General features: G+C 45.8%; 1 protein-coding gene and 1 long non-coding RNA gene across 6 annotated transcripts in view; one reads left to right on the top strand and one right to left on the bottom strand.

The window, feature by feature from the left end:
* COL14A1 (collagen type XIV alpha 1 chain) overlaps positions 1-15,188 on the bottom strand; it is a 230,700-nt gene that overhangs the window by 7,126 nt on the left and 208,386 nt on the right. The window lies entirely within an intron of this gene.
* Positions 1-15,188, top strand: part of LOC129627140 (uncharacterized) — a 63,716-nt gene that overhangs the window by 9,189 nt on the left and 39,339 nt on the right. The window contains exon 2 of the long non-coding RNA XR_008702441.1: positions 10,336-10,564. This is a non-coding gene — a long non-coding RNA (uncharacterized LOC129627140). The remainder of the gene's footprint in view (positions 1-10,335; positions 10,565-15,188) is intronic.

The raw sequence follows: 15,188 nt of genomic DNA, 5'->3' as shown, positions 1-15,188 counted from the left end.
GTTATAAATCTTTTTCCGGGGGAATGAAAAAACCATGTTAAACATCATTATTTAAGTAGCTAAATGAGGACTGAGATGGAAGGCTAAGTTCAGAGACCTCAGATCTCTAAAAAGAGAACAGGAAATACTTTTTTTGAAAGGAGGTTTTTTGATGTGGATCATTTTTAAAGTCTTTATCAAATGCGTTACAGTATCATTTCTGTTTTATGTTCTGTCTTTTCGGCCACGAGGCATGCAGGATCTCAGCTCCCCGAGCAGGGGTCGAATGTGAACCCCCTGCCTTAGGATGTACAGTCTCAACCACGGACCACACGGAGTCCCTGGGTGTCTTTGATAAGCCTTGCAGGCTGTAATCAAAAGAAAGGAAGTCAAGTGTTTCAAAAATGTCAACCAGCAACTGTTCCAGAGACGGCACTGAAGTCTATAGACTGAGTGACTGCCTGCAGCCACCACCCATAATAAGGACTCCCTCATGCATCTCTCTGGTGAGGGTCCAAGGTGGGGCAGCTTGGTACCGAGAGGGGGTCTCCAGAGCTAAGTGCCAGCATCCTGTCCACGAAGACACGGGGACTCCTGAGGCCACAGCTTACTCCCTCCTGAAATACCCTTCCTACCTCGGCCGTCTCCACAAATACTTCTCATTCTTCAAGACTCAACTCATACCTTCTCTATGGCCGTAATGGGCAGAAGCACAGCAAATCTGAAGGCAAGGATTATCTATTCCATTCGTGGCCATGTCCCCAACATTCCCAGGTGGTGGTGGTTTATTGCTAAGTCGTGTCTCTTTGTGACCCCATGGACTATCCATGGGATTTCCAGGCAAGAATACTGGGGCGGGTTGCTATTTCCTTCTCCAGGGGATCTTCGCAACCCAGGGATCGAACAGGGGTCTCCTGCATTGCAGGCAGATTCTTCACCAACTGAGTCACCAGGGAAGCCCTGTAAATATGGAATACTTCACGAATTTATGGTGCCTTCCAAGTAGTACATAACCGACAGATATTTACTGAATGAACAAGTGAACGAATGATTTGCTTCCATAGTATCTGCACCTCCCTTGGCACTGATCCCATCGAACTGCTTGTTTCTACGTTCATCCGGCCTGGAACCAGGAGCCTGCTGACTGCAGGGATCGTGCCTTATTTATTGCTCCAGCGTCAGATCCAAGCTCTCACATAGTAGGTGGTCCAGTAAACACTGGAAGAATAACGGGATGACTGCATGTCTACACCACCACGCAGCTGATGGTTAAAAGCAGCCATGACCTTTGAAGGATCAACAAACAGAACTTCTTAGGCTAGAAGCCTGCTTTTACTTTCACATGCATGGCTTTTGTGAAAACTGCTTTTTCCTAACAAGTTCCTTATGTGGCCATACCAACTACTGGCATTGTGTAGAGATGAATATCACGGAGTCCAATTAAACTGCAGTTTCTGTCATTTTTTTAAAAAATGAGCCTAGCCAATAGAAATGAAGACCTAACTTTCCAAAAATATGATTTAAGCTAAGATTAAAATATCCTTAGTTTTCTGTGGAGTTACCAAAAATATTTAGAATAGAGTTTTCTATTATTTATTCATTCTTCCTTTTTTCCTTTTTTTTTTAATGAGAATTGTTACGATCTACTCTCTTAGATCTTGCTCTCATTAAAAAATTTAAGATCTTATTCTCGTATTTCTTTCTTTTTAAAAGAAAATCTTTAAAACTTAAAAAAAAAACTTAAAAACTTTAAAAATAGACTTGACTCTTTTAGAGCAGTCAGTTCACAAGAGGACTGAAGAGAAAGTCGGAAAGGCTTCCCATACCCCCACCTACTCTTGCCTGGCTTCCGTCACCATCAGCATGCCTCCCTGGGGTGGCACATTTGTGATAGTCTTTCTTTAAAAGTCTCATTGGGGGATCTCCCTGGCGGTCCAGTGGCTAAGACTCCATGCTCCCAATGCAGGAGGCCGGAGTTCGATATCTGGTTCAGTATCAGGGAACTAGATCCCACAAGCCAGATCTCAGACCGGATACAGCCAAAGAAACTAGATAATATTCTTTAAAAGTCTCATTAGAAACCACATCAGGGCTCCCTGAGCCTGCCTCACCACTAACCGAAGACCAACCCTCCACATTTTCTTTGCTAAAAAATACGTATTCATTGGCCTGCAGCGGGCCTCAGCTGTGGCATGTGCCGTCGGTTCCCTGACCAGGGAGGGAACCTGGGCCCCCTGCTCTGGGAGCGCAGAGTCTTAGCCACTGGAGCGCCAGGAAGGTCCCTCCAGTGTTTTCTTTTATGGATGTATGAAGGCAGAGACCTGCTTGTTTTAGTTCATCCTTATATTCCTAGTATCAGACACAGATCAGGCACCAGGAAATATCTGTGAAACAAAGGGAGGGATGAAGGAAGCACAGAGTCTGACTGTGGACTCTGACAAGCCTGAAATGTGGCACGGCACCTGTGCCGATACACACCTCCCCAGGTTTTGAATCTAAATGCTTTACACGTATAAACTCACTTCGTCTTCCCAAGAACCACGATGGTGGGTAGTACTCTTAACCCGAAAAGCGGGCTGTGATTTGGACAGGTTAAGTGACTTGCCTTTAGCTAGTAAGAGCCGCAATTTGAACACAGGCAGGTTGATGCCAAAGCCTATACCCAGAACTGACTACAGCATTCCCCACCACTCTACCCTAAGCTGGGTTTCAAGGCTGCGCTTGTCTTGCTCACTGCCGTCACGGCTCCCTGGGCTGCCTGTCCAATCAAGCTGCACATTTTCTCCGGCTCCACACTCAGAAATCAGTCCTGTGGTTATCACATCTCCTCAGCTTATTTCCCCTGGTTTGCACACTTGCCTTCTGCTCTGAGCAAGACTTGGGGTTGAGTTTCAGAAGATTTCTCTTATTCACACTGATGACTTGCCCAGGGTCTGGCCTTTGGTTATCAGTTTCCTATTTTCTTTGGCCCATTGACCTCCGGGTGGGGAGAGTTTACTCATTTCTCTGGTGCCCTGAGCACAGCAAGCACTCAGGCTAGAGTCTCAAGGCACTCCATGGAGCGTTCATTCATTCCCTCTTTATCCCGGCTATTCGGAGCAACTCTCAGAATTTATGCCCAGGCAGATATGCAAGGCCTGGTAATGCTTTCATTGTAATTCTACCAAGAAGCCACAGAAAATGTGAGACAAGGCTTCAGCTGTGTTATTATATTGTCTGTTGCCTGGGAAATGGCTGGCAATACATTCCAAGTAGAGTTCATTTTTCATTCAGTGTATGCTTGAATGCCTGCTAGGTACAAGGTCCTGGAACAAATACCTCATTACAAGATGGCAGATTAATTGGACTCAATCCAACAAGCGTTTTATGTCCTTCTCCAGGCTCTGCTCTTTTTACATGTTTGGGCTGTAGGATTAGTACCAGCATGTAGAGCTCCAAGCTTTGTGCTTCACTGGCCAAGACTAGAAAATAAATATTTTTGTTTTTCTTGTTTTTGAGCTGCAAGGCAAGGTTTGTGGGATCTTCGTTCCCTGACCAGGGATTGAACCTGTGCCCCATACAGCAGAAGCACAGACTCTTAACTGCTGGACCTCCAGGCAAGTCCTCAAATTGGTTTTAAATGTAAACAATCTTTGCAAACCGTTGCTAAGAGTCCATCTCTCTACAGCCTTTTCCCTTAAACAACTGGCCATGTAGTACGCCTCTATAATTCAGGGTCCAGCCAGGGACCATTGTAGATCTTTCAGGAAGAGGGAATTTGGTGCAGAGATTTGGTTACATGGGTGAGAGAAGGGCTGAGAAGCCAAAGAGAGATGATGAGGCAACCCACACTCCAATAGCAGCAGAAAGCAACCATGACTGCCAGGCATGCAGGACAAGAAGGAAGGGTGCCCGGAGCCCATGCCTGGGCCTTCTGGAAGGAAGGGTGTGCCTGGAGCCCGCGCCTGGGCCTTCCGGAAGGGTCTGGACAGAGAGACAGGGGTCCAGTGGACGCAGGAGCCACACGGGGGCTTGGCCACAGCTGGGATGGCCGAGGAGGCTGGGTGGGGTGAGGGAGGAACAACCTGACTTCTCTCCTCGTCAGACCTTCAGCCCTCATCTGTGGCTCCCACTGGTTGAACCCACCCAGGAGCAGAGCCGAAGGCAGCCTGGGAACAGAAAGACGCACAGCTACAGGAGGGAAGAGGAGTCTGGGACAGAGGACGATGAGCCCCCAGCTCATCAGCGACCTGACTGCACTTTGCTGTTTGCAGCCGCGGGGCAGAGAGGGGCAGGGGCCACACAGCGGGAAGCCTGGGGCTCTGGCCACTCAGCCGGGCCACTGGGTTACGGCCTCATGGGTCCTAACAGGAACGTCAGACCAAATGCCGGTCTATCACTTTCAGCTCCAAGGTTTGCATTGTTCTTCTTCAAACGCCATCATATCATGTCCAGCATTGATGGTTGGAAAAAGTATAAATGATTCAAACTTAGCAGAAAAACGAGCCAATTGCTACAGTTTAAAAAATGGGTATTATAGGTTCAGCACGAATATTCAGCAAGCTGGTGATATTTAAACAGATATTCAAGTTAGAGCTTGGTCTGGTCTTCACCCTCACAGAACCGAAAAGCGACGTGACGCTCTCCACTCTCAGGAAGGAAGAGAGTTGTGTCAGGGCGGTGGGACAAGGCCCAGGTCTCACAGAGTTTAAAACAAAACGTGTTACGGCCAACAGCCCTCACTAATAAGCAGGACGAGTCACTGTTAAGATGAACACATCGTATGTCTGTGATCCGCATCATATTTTTCCAAGCTAGCAAAAAGTTCAGAAAAGTCAAATTATTCTGCTACACACACACACACACACACACACACACAAAAGGGCTTCCTTGGTGGCTCAGCTGGTAAAGAATCCACCTGCAATGCAGGAGACCCGGCTTTGGTCCCTGGGTAAGGAAGATCCCCTGGAGAAGGAAATGACAACCCACTCTAAGATTCTTGCCTGGACAGCCCTCATGGACAGAGGAGCCTGGAGGGCGACAGTCCACGGGCTCACAAAGAATTGGCCACAGCTGAGCCACCAACACACACACACGGCAATTTAGTGTCAAAGTTGAATTTAGAACCAATGAAAACGGAGAGGCTTAATGAAGACATCTCCTCTGTGTATGTTTTCACCTAGCTATGTAAATGCATTCTGTTACACTTATTTATTACAGTGTGTTTATTGCTTTAAAAGCTGTGTCAAAGAATTCTCTGAAAATGGTTTATCATAGCTAACATAACAGCTTTAGTTTTATCATATAAACTAAAACTTGTCATTCTTTCATTTCACTTGCTTATGCTCAGGGTCAGAAATTTAGAAAATGCCAAAGTACCTTCCTACATTTAAAAGAAAGGGGGTGGGGGGAAGGAAATCGGGTGAAGGTAGCCAAGCTGTACAGACTTACAGTTATAAGATAAACAAGTACTAGGGAAGGAACGTACAACACGATAAAAACATTAACACTGCTGTGCAATATATATGAAAATTATCAAGACAGTAAATCTTAAAAGTATTTTCACAAGAGAAAAAACCATTTTTTCCTATTTCTTTAATTTTGTATCTGTCACTAAGCTTATCATGGCACTATTTCCTGATGTAGGTGAGCCAAACCATTGTGGTAAACTTACATAGTGCTGTATGCTAGTTAAATCTCAATAAAATTGGAAGAAAAAAAGGAAAACAATGATCAAAAAAATAAAGGAAAGATAAAATAGATAGCCTGTGGGAATCTGCTGTATGACTCAAGGAACTCCAGCTGGGCTCTGTGACAACCTAGAGCAGTGGGGCGGGGCCGGAGGTGGGGGGGATGTGTACCTACGGCTGATCCATGTTGATGCTTGGCAGAAACCCACACAGCATTGTAATTATCCCTCAATTAAAAAGAAAGAAGAGAAAATAAAGTCTCTCTCCTCTCTCTCTAGATTATCTGTGTACACATGCAGGCAATACAACCAGAAGGTCTTTTGACTTTTGACCACAGACATCTAAATTAGACACTCACATTTGGGCACTGAAATATCCAATGCATTTTCTATTTCACATGCAATAGGAAATGCATATTAGATATATCCAGTATAACCAAAATTTCTACTTAAAAATTTTACCCTGCTGTTCTGGCTGAAATTATATGATGATGACTTGAGAGAATGCTGACATTGTCACTTGGCAGTGACTGGCTGTTAATAGGACGTCTTCTGACGGATGAACCAGCACACCGTGGGATTCTGCTTGTATCGTGACTCTTGGGTTGAATGAGGAATGGCAGCCAAAAAGCTAAGCAAGTGGTAATTAGTACCATAAATCACTTATGAGTCACGACATAACTGCTGGATGTCAGGTATTATGAGGCATAAACGGAAAACAGACACGGAATTTGGTCTGTGGGGAGCATGTAGTCTCATTGGTGAAATAACAGAAGCAAAACCAATAATAGACAATTCAAGAAAACATATTCAACTTGGGTGCTACATGATATAATTTCACATGGTAATGAGGTAGGGATCAGCCGTTGCTTCATGTGTCAAATATTTGTTCAGGCTCCTTGGGGAAGGTGTATAGAGGAAAGGCATAGTTCCGTTCAAGGAAACCAGTGTCCGGTGGGAAGACAGATGAGAACGTCGACAACCACAGTACTAAGTGAGACAGCTGGGAGGCAGGCATGCATCTGGTGGCTGGGGGCACAAAGCAGAGGCCTTGGTCCGGTTCAGTGGGAGTAACGCAGGTGTGGCCGACACACGGGGCAGCCAGCCCTGGGGAGGAGGAGCGGTCTGGCAGAGCTGGCCATCGAGACGAGTTTCGAAGTTTGAGTCTGAATAAACCAGAGGAAGGAAGAGAGTTCTGGGGAGTTGGAAGAACATGTGAAAACCCACGAAAGGTGTAAGGATGGGGCTGCACAGGAGTCAGCACGAGGACAGAAAGGAAGGGGCACGGATGAGACCGCGGTGGGCAGAGGCGGTGGTCTGGATTCCCCCGGGCCCAGCAGGAGAACTGCACGTCCATCTCCCACAGCGGATTCACGCATTTCCCCGCTCCTGGGATTTGGGTTCGGCCGTGTGACTTGCTTTGCTCAGAGGAGTATCAGTGGCCGTGATGTGAACAAAGGCTTGAAATGTGATAGGCGGGTGGGTCAGCCTATTTATCTCTGTGACTGCCATAAGGAGAATATACTCTGGAGTCACTGCCCTGCCAGCCAGGACCCCAGCAGAGCAGAGCTGCCCTGTCTCCCACGGACATGTGGTGGCAGATAATATCTATTGCGTGTTACTGAGATTTTTGTGGTTCGTTATGCAGCGAAAGCTGACTGATACTGAGAGCCCTGAGCAGCTCCTTTTGGCTAGAACAAAGGGTACCGACTTGAAGAGCAGCTGATGGGGAAATATGACACAGGGCTACACAAAAATCTCCTCCTGAGAGGGCATTAACATTGTGCAGTATTCCAATATTCCAGCATAATACCCACTACCCCAGACAAGGGCTGAAATCCAATGTACGAATGAAATCCAATAGTACGAAGCTCGGGACACAGTTTAATGGCAATTGTACCTGGTCGGTGACTTCTTACATTACTTCTTTGTGTTTGACTGGAAATTGATTTTATCCTAACTACAATTAATTTCAGAAACAGATACCCAAAAAAGTGTTCGTCGACAAAAAGAATTTTCCAATAGGTGCTATTCTTTCAAGGTGTTTAAATCTACATCTTGCATTTCCCTTTAAAAAGCCACATCTGGAATTTGAATAATGTAAAAGAGGTAGGAGAGAAAGACACCCATTTAAATGGTGAAAACAGGCAGACAGAGCATGAGCCAACCCTTCACAAGAGTCCTAGAAGCCAGACTGCTTGGAAATCACTCTTACAGATGAACGCATCACCCTGGTTATACCGCAAGGACAGAAAACCTTGGTTTAATTCAGAGTGTGACTAAATGCATACTCCCCAATTCTGTACTATTTCTCCCTTCAAAAGGCACAGCTTCGTCCCCTTCTATTTGAGCGGGGGCGTGTCTTAGTGACTCTCTGCTAACAAGAGGACATTCGGAAAGCAACGTAGGGACTTCTGAATCCGTAACAGGCACCGTGGCCGCCCCTGCTCTCTCTGGGAGCACTGGTTCTGAGGAAAGCAGCTGAGCAAACACCCAAGCGTCCCTGTGGAGACGCATCCTTCTCAGGCAAATGTAAGCAGAGTGGCCAGGGAGCGCCTGAGACCGCCCTCGTCCTGGGTGGGGTGAGCCAGCCACGCTGGCAGCAGGTCAGCCTGCCCCAGTGGAGCCTCCAGATGACTGTGCCCCGGCTGGCATCTTACCTGCAGCCCATGAGAGACCTGGCCTCCCCAGGTGGCGCTAGGGGTACAGAACCCACCTGCCAATGCAGGAGACGTAGGAGACGTGGCTTCGATCCTTGGATCGGGAAGATCCCGTGGAGGAGGGCATGGCAGCCCACTCCAGTGTTCTTGCCTGGAGAATCCCATGGACAGAGGAGCCCGGCGGGCTACAGTCCGTGGGGTCGCAAAGTCAGACACAACTGAGCAACTAAGCACGCACCAGAGACTGTGAGCCCGAAGCACCCAGCTAAACCAGTCCTGAACCCACGCCATAGACTCCATGATTACACATGCTTCCTTGTTTGAAGCTAAGTCCTAATTGTTCACAGCTTGTTTGTTCACGGTAACAGATCAGTACCTAGAGCTTCTCTCTGCAGCCATGATAACGCAAGGGGTTACTTTGTAACAGGGGGGAAAACCCTACAAATAAAACGTGGTACAAAGATAAAAAGAAGCAGCATTCATTGCCAAGCCTTAAGGTCAGTAAACATTAGGAAAACACAATCCATCAAACGTTCAGAGAAAGGTCTTGTTCCCAAGGACATTCAAATTGGACTTTACCAGATAATTACTGGGTGAGAAAAGAGAAAGTTCTATTTCTCCGGAATTCATCTCAGGAAATGAGAGGCAGAGGATGGAGAACGCCAGAGAGGAAGAAGGCAAGCATGTATTTCTGCAGATCTTTACCAGCAATGAAAAGATGATGTCTCACGCAGCTGAGCGTCAACCATGGTGCTACATCACGGGGAAGACGTGTAAATATTTAGGCATCAACCAGCACATTATTATGAGAGCTCTACCGGCCCTCTATCTTTCATCAAGTTGGTCTGTCCCATAGAGAAAGTTTTTCCAGGAATAAACCAAGATACAAGGGACATTAAGAAGTTTCACAGATGCTTACCATTGCAGCCTTCCTGGCTCACAACTGCTGTGCTTCATTTCTGAGTCTGTGACCAGAGGTTTCTGCCAAAGGCATCTTCTGTGCCAGCAGCTCTTTTCAACAACAGGAATACTGAGGCAAGAGCCCTGCTTCTCTCTCCCAGCTTCGGACCCATCGGGGACTCTTTTTTCCTCTAGACCTTTCAGCACCGTGAATGCACAGGAAGCTGGCACAGGCAAGGGACTCGGCGTTAGCTTTAGCAGGGGTGCATCAGCTCTCGCCCTGAAAGCCACTTCTGTGTCTCTGAAAGGCGGTGGCCCTGACTCACGGCAGCCATGGATGGCTGGTACCTTCTCTGCCCGTGTCTGCTGGTGGAGCTCAGCTGTGTTTCATCTTCTTCTCCCAGCTCCCTCTTCTCATTTTCTGAAACAAAGTCCATCTTTTTTCCAAGTTAACCACAAAATCTGACTGATGAAAACTGATCTTTATTTAAATCTTGTCTTTCTTTACATTCAGTCATTAGAAATTTGATCTTCTATGGCAGAGAAAGCTCCAAGAGAGTCATTTCTAGACTTCAAAAGTCACTCAGGGATTTTAACCTCAAAGAACAATAACAAATTAACCTAGGGAGCCAACAGAGGGTAGAAACCACTCTGCACACACGCTCAGTCCCTTCAGTCGTGTCCGACTCTGCGACACCATGGACTGCAGCCCGTAGGCTCCTCGGTCCATGGAGTCTCCAGGCAAGAACAGTGGAGGGGCTTGCATGCCTCCTCCAGGGGACCTTCCTGACCCAGGGTCCTAACCCACATATCCTGTGTCTCCTGCACTGGCAGCAGATTTTTTACTGCTGAGCCATAGGAGAAGAAACCACCCTAGCATCAAGCTTTTACGGTAGAAACCACCCTCGTATTAGCCTTTAGACAAACGTGTTAAGGGTAACATTCCAATATTGATATTTTTAGTCCTCAATAATAATATTGGAATGACGAGAGCACTTATATCCAAAAGATTTGATCCCACCAAGCAGATGTAAAGTGCTAGTGAAATTTATAGAAACCAATCAGGTCCAGCAGGGCAGGTGTTTGCAGTGGATACCTCCCGGTCATTTCCCATAAACTTTTTTTCAGGGGCTGGCATGGGGAAAGACACTGACCCCAAGAAGTAGGAAAAAAGACATGATGAAAAATCAAAAGGTGCCTGAAAAGTAGGCGAAGGTGATTTACGTTATTTGCATAATGCCAGGGATGTGTTCGCGATCCTAGCAGATCCTCACTGTGAGCACAACAGAGACAAATGCAGAGGCCCAGTCATGGATAGAGCTCAGCTACATCACCTTGAACTTGGAGCTGTCGCATGGTAATAATTCTTAAATACAAGTACATTTTGACTCTTCAGTATGTTGCCAGTGTAGTTATGCTGGAAATTTGCATGTAGGGATAAATCTCCTGACAATCATTCACTCTCCTTTTACTTCTTTATATTACCCACTAGGGAACTCGGGTTTATTTTTTTAATTATATGTGAAGGTAGGTTATATTTGTTATCTATAACTTTCAGTTTAGAACAGTAACAGAAATGCTACAAATTATTTGTAATAAATTAGGAGACATTATGTTTGCTAGGCTTAAGAATCAGGGCTTTACCAGCTTCAAACCCTTCCTCACCTCAGGACCTGTGCACATGCTTTGCTATCTCTGCCTGGAATACTGTCTTCTGACTCTTTTCTTATTGTTATGGCAAACCCTAAATTTTCAGATCTTGGCTAAAACATCACTGGTTCAATAGACTAAGTCAGAGTCCCCTCTCCCATGCTAATAGAGCAGCCTATATTTTTTCATAACATATAACAAGTGAAACTGAGCTATGCATGTATTTTTTGTTTAATGTCTGTTTCCATGCAAGGCACTTGAATAGAAAAAGCTGACATGCAGTTGGCGCTCAGTAAGTGCTGGTTGGATGAATGAATAATCAGAAAGGCTCAATTGTAAGATTAAGCGCCCAAGATTACACAGCTAGTATGTGGCAAAGTTCAGATCCTAACCTGTATGTGATTGATACATTATTTCCATCACCTTATTCTGTTTCCAGCTAAGGAGGCATCACACACAGTGAAGTGAAAACAGTTCTATTCTAAAATATTGGAAGCAAAACAAGATCAAATTACTTTGAGCCAGGTTTCTCCTATTTGTCCCCAGGGCGAGATACTGCAATAGAGGTCTACCTCCATCCGTGCATCTCAGATCGCCAGATCTGTGACCGATTTCCCTATAGGTTACTCCCCTACTGAGCCTATGCTAAAATCTAGAAGATATGTCACGTGCCAAAATATATAACCATAAAAAAACGTCTTTATCACGTTCATATGTACCTAAAGCAGTTCACCTTTCAAAGCTGGTCATCTGCCAGGTCGCGGAGGCCCCAAGGCTGCCCAGACGTAGCAGAACAACACGCGTAAGAAGCTTGCAAATCGTACAGCCAAGGTCCACTGAAACACTCCTGTCACCTAGCAGCTGACGTGCTGTGAGTTATGGACATTAGGGGCAATAATGAAGCCGGGTTCACCAAACCCTGCAGGGCTCTGGCCTCCGCTGGGAAAACCCCGCTACACAGCAAATTCACAGCGACGACAGGACAGGGGGCACAGGCTCAGGTGGTTACTCTGCAACCACACACATCTGGATTTGAATTCTGGCCCCCTGCTGTCCAGCAGGTGGCTTTTGTGACAACTGACCATCTCATTGAGCCTCAGTTTCCTCACTGAAAACAGGCTAGTACTGATCTCATAAAATTTTTATGAGCATTAGTAACGTACTAAGCAACTGACAGTTTATTAAGTACTTGCCAAAGACTCTTGAGAGTCCCTTGGACTGCAAGGAGATCCAACCAGTCCATTCTGAAGGAGATCAGCCTTGGGATTTCTTTGGAGGGAATGATGCTGAAGCTGAAACTCCAGTACTTTGGCCACCTCATGCGAAGAGCTGACTCATTGGAAAAGACTCTGATGCTGGGAGGCACTGTGGGCAGGAGGAGAAGGGGACGACAGAGGATGGGATGGCTGGATGGCATCACCGACTGGATGGACATGAGTCTGAGTGAACTCCGGGAGTCGGTGATGGACAGGGAGGCCTGGCGTGCTGTGATTCATGGGGTCGCAAGGAGCCGGACACGACTGAGCGCCTGACCTGATGAAATCAATGGCACCACTGCCTCTTTCTTCTCCTTTCACACACGTGTCCACTTTCCCCAGACGCCCCACCCACCCAGGCTGCCACACAGGAATGAGTGCAGCATTGCTTCTTATCAAAGTCTATAGCTTGTTTTATCCAAAGGAGCCTGTGTATACGGGACACAGCACGATATTGGCAGACGCACTTGATGCCTAACCAGCAAAAGCCATAAATAATCATATTATCTCACACCCTGCCCCGCCAAGAGTCTTACGTAAACCTTGCATTTCATAAATATTTGTTGATTTATCATACAAAGTAAACCAGCTATGAATTCCAGCTATTATAGATACACAATCTAAAAATGAAAATCTTTAGCTGGAAGGTTCCTCTACTCGGATACGTTTTGGAGAGCCATGGAAACTGAAGTAACTGCATGAGACAGAAATCAGGAAATCCCCGTCCTTTTCAGGGAAAGAAAGAAACTAAATTTTGTGGACTCTAGACCACTGAATTTAATTGTTGTCTGGGTTTCTAGATGGTTCAAGATCCTAGTGCAGATAGTGAACACCTGAATACACGGAATAAGGAAGTAAACAGAACGGTCATCTGGGAATGACATCCAGAGATCGGAATTAGACATTGAGTTGTCAGGAGGATCTAGTTAGAATCATACAAGGCTGTGATTGGAGAGTGAGGTAGTCAGAATAGTCAGGACTCAACTGCCACAGTTCAGGAACCAACAGAAGAAACTCAGAGCTGATCCGCTCCACTTGCTGAATTTTGGAAGCCAGGATACAGAGCCATTTACCTGGAGATGGTGCAGGGTTTAATGGGGAAAGGCAGCAAAAATTTAGCCCTTGGAGGAATCGCTTTTCTTTGACATAAGGTAACAACACAGTGTGAGCGAGGTGAGAAAGCAGGTGAGCAGCGCGACTGCCTCACGTTTGCTTCTGCGATGCAAACAGAGCCCCTCCAACTCTGGATGCAGCAGCTAGCCAAGTCTCAGTGGGAGTGTTTTGGATTTCCCTGGTGGCTCAGCACTAAAGAATGTGCCTGCCAATGCAAGAGATGTGGATTCGATCCCTGGGTCAGGAAGATCCCCTGAAAAAGGAAATGGTAACCCACTCCAGTATTCTTGCCTGGGAAATCCCATGGACACAAGAGCCTGGTGGGCTGCAGTCCATGGGGTCGTACAGGGGACATGACTGAGTGACTAAACAACAACCACTCCTGCAGTTTAAGCTTTGGGTCAACAACGTGAGCTGCAGGCTCCCTGTGAATCCTTAACCCCGAGGACCCTCTGTCTGTTAGAGTCTATGCAAGAAGACAGCTAGAGACTGTTCCACACAATCTTATGAACATTTGTGGGTTGTCCAAAAAGTTCCTTTGGTGTTCAAGTACCAATAGAAATAAAAGACATATTTTTCTCTTTCACCAGGAACTTTATTGAATGTATTCACCATTTTGTTCCACTACCTTCTGCCATGTTTCAGGCAACTTCATAATTCCATCTTCCCAAAACTGTTTTTTATCTTTTTGAGCAAAGAATTGCTCCAGGTGCCTTTTACAGTCTTCCAGGGAATTGAAATTTTTTCCATTAACAGAACTTGGTAAAGACTGAAATAAATGGAAATCCAAAAGTGCAATGTCTGGTAAATACAGCGGATGAATCAGAACTTCCCAGCCAAGCTATGATAGTTTTCGCCTGGTCATCGAAGAGGCATGCAGTACTGTGTTATCCTGACGGACATTCTTGACTGATTCTGGGGGCTTTCGTTGAGTGCTGCTTTCAGTTGGTCTAATTGGGAACAGTACTTGTTGGAATTAATCCTTTGGTTTTTCAGGAGCTCATGGTAGACTCCTTTCCAATCTCACCATATACACAACATCATCTTTTTTGGATGAAAACCAGCCTTTGGTGTGGTTGGTGCTGGTTAGTTTCACTTGCCCCACAATTTCTTCTGTCTCATGTTATTGTACAGTATTCATTTTTTATCGCCTGTCATGATTTGTTTTACAAATGTAACATTTTCACTATGTCTCAGTGGATAATCACATACAGAAATAGGGTCAAGAAGGCTTTTTTCTTACTTACGTGGAACCCAACCATCAAAGTGATTAACATAACCAAGCTGATGCAAATGATTTTCAACGCTTGATTTGGATATTTTGATTATGTCGGCTATCTCTCAAGTGATATAATATTTTATCTGTGCTGTGTTGTGTCTGACTCTTTTCAACCTCATGAACTGTAGCCTGCCAGGCTCCTCTGCCCATGGGATTCTCCAGGAAGGAACACTGGAGTGGGTTGCTGTGTCCTTCTCCAGGGGATCTTCCTGACCCAGGGATTGAACCGCGTCTGTTGTGTTCCTGCCCTGGCAGGCAGGTTTTTACCACTGAACCACCTGGGCAACCCCAGGATAAAGCTGATTGTTCTCAGTGAATGTCTTGATTTGACCATTGTCAATTCAACTGGTCGACCCCCCCTGAAGCCGACCCAGAGACACATCTTCAGCCCGAAACTCCATCAGCTCCTTTCAGCAGCACAGTCAGTCACAGCACCTTCTCTATATGCTGCATAAATCTCATTTTGTATTTCAGTTGCATTTTTACCTCTCTTGAAATAATAAACTATAATATGCCAAATTTAGCTTATATGCAGAGTACATCATGAGAAACATTGGGCTGGATGGAGCACAAGCTGGAATCAAGATTGCCAAGAGAAATATCAATAACCTCAGATATGCAGATGACACCACCCTTATGGCAGAAAGTGAAGAGTAACTAAAAAGCCTCTTGATGCAAGTGAA

Source organism: Bubalus kerabau, chromosome 14 (genome assembly GCF_029407905.1).
Source record: "Bubalus kerabau isolate K-KA32 ecotype Philippines breed swamp buffalo chromosome 14, PCC_UOA_SB_1v2, whole genome shotgun sequence".
NCBI classification, from domain to species: Eukaryota; Metazoa; Chordata; class Mammalia; order Artiodactyla; family Bovidae; genus Bubalus; species Bubalus kerabau.
This window is presented reverse-complemented; position numbering and strand designations above follow the sequence as displayed.